At 49.2% G+C, this 1,884-nt stretch overlaps 1 protein-coding gene across 1 annotated transcript in view; it reads right to left on the bottom strand.

Moving 5' to 3' along the window:
- LOC113213188 (zinc finger protein 658B-like) overlaps positions 1-1,302 on the bottom strand; it is a 5,664-nt gene extending 4,362 nt beyond the window's left edge. Inside the window, exons 1-2 of the mRNA XM_052269729.1 lie at positions 1,170-1,302; positions 890-1,028 (exon numbers count right to left, since the gene is read on the bottom strand). The gene's annotated coding sequence lies outside the window, so the exon portion shown is untranslated. The remainder of the gene's footprint in view (positions 1-889; positions 1,029-1,169) is intronic.
- Between the last annotated feature and the right edge of the window lie 582 nt (positions 1,303-1,884).

The following is a 1,884-nucleotide window of genomic DNA, read 5'->3' as shown; positions in this document are numbered from 1 at the left end:
GGGCGGGGCGGGGCGGGGCGGGGCGCAAGGCGTGGTGGCCTTCCCCGCGCGGGCCTGCACCTCGGCGCACCTATTACCTGGTGCGTCTCGCACAGCTCGATCCCAAACGGCCCTGCTGCGAGGGACGCTTTTACTTTCACGTTCACGGGGGGTCAAACCCTACAACTCGAGCTGCGACCTCGTCAGAGTCAGTCAGTGAATACACCAGCAGCACTAAAGCTGTGATGCTATAAGAGGAGTAACTAGAACAGTAGTTAGTAATCTGGTCAGTACCGACTGCTCCTACATTAGCCTAACCTCCCCTTTAAGGCACTCGTCCATATTTTTGCACTATTTTTCTAAAATATTAATAAACTAGACTGTATTTTGTATGGTTCATTCGAATTGTCATCAACGTTTCTGAAGTGTCTAGATGCGTACTCCAACGTTCTACTATCATGTTGGTACTAAATTTTGTTGGAGTACATATGAAGCTATGGAGAAAAAGTAATATTTTCATGGTGTGAATGTGCCGATACTCACAATGCTATTGCTGTGAGTGTGCTACACAAACAAGGGAACAAAAATGAAGAAAGGGTAATGAAGCACAAAGCCATGATTTTGTAAGTTCTACGTAGTTGTCAGAAGAAAATAATGGCAGTGAACCATAGGCATTAAAAACAAAAAGTGAATAAAATCTAGTCCAGTCAGTTACGATGCATATGGCATTTAAAAGATACAAGTAAGTGATTGGTTTAAGTGGCAGCAAACTTTCTGACGTTCTGCAAGTGGTCAGAGCGTCACACTTCAAACGTTCAGAGTAGATAAGCACTTGATGTTTCAAAGAATTAAAGTACTTTTATTTGCCAAAACCTAATACTACCACACCCCTGTCCCCATGTAGACTGACCTTGTAAAATAATGTGCAACCAATGCGCTTGCAAAGTGTCGACTCAAATTCCTCAGGGTTGTTGAAGGTGGACTGGTAGGAGCTTCGAGCCTAGAGCGAACCGCACTTTAACTGCACGCACTCAGCACGATCATTGAACCTAGAAGATATCAAAACCAGACACTTCACTCTGACGCTCACACCAGATGTGTCAACCAAAAGCTAGGTTATGTTCATAGTACTAGCACGGTATATCTTGATAAACACGGAATAAGTTCATAATAAAAATGAAAAAACTAACCCGCAATGGAATCAGGCCTGCATTACGGATACATTTTTACGGATCCGACGGGATAAGATGAGATGTTGACATCGGAAGACGGGCGGAACAAACAGAATCAACAAACCGACCGCAACGCTACGCGAGAACGCGGGGCAAGCGGCAGAGGCAGGGATGATGCCCCCCCAGTTGTTTTTTTTCGATTTATATTGATTTTTTCCTGTTTTTTTTTTTGTTTTTTTAAATTTACCGTTTTTCGCCCGCGTCCTTCTTCTTGTCCTCCCCGACGCAGCTCGGCTCGACCTGGCCCGGGCTCGGGTGCAGCCCCCCCTGGGCTGGGCGCGCCCGGCTGCTGCTGCTCGGCTGCGCCTCAAAAGCAAATGAATTGTGCCTCTCTAATTGTGGGGCCCAGCTTGTGTCTCGCGCTAGAGCCGCCGTCATCTCCAACGAGATGAGTCGAAATTGCTGGTGCCAAGTAGTGGAGGCGGGCGGCGGTACAGCTCTGCACAGCCCGAGCCGAGCAGCGAGCAGGCACCTGCAGAGCGGCGGGGGAGGGACTTGAAGGTGACGAGCTCGCGGCCTGCCCCGCCTCCACCTTCAGAGCAGTACTGCTCTGAAGCCTCCACGTCGCAGAGGTAGAGCCAGCCCTTCGCTCGCTGGACCACCGCCGGAGCGTGAAAGTTGTTTAAATGCGACGCGAAAACGAAAAGTTTTGCAGCGAAGCGGTGCGGGGGCG

This window comes from Frankliniella occidentalis, unplaced genomic scaffold, assembly GCF_000697945.3.
Source record: "Frankliniella occidentalis isolate FOCC.00 unplaced genomic scaffold, Focc_3.1 Scaffold5, whole genome shotgun sequence".
NCBI lineage: Eukaryota > Metazoa > Arthropoda > Insecta > Thysanoptera > Thripidae > Frankliniella > Frankliniella occidentalis.
The sequence above is the reverse complement of the archived record's forward strand: the minus strand, read 5'-3'. Positions and strand labels throughout refer to the sequence as shown.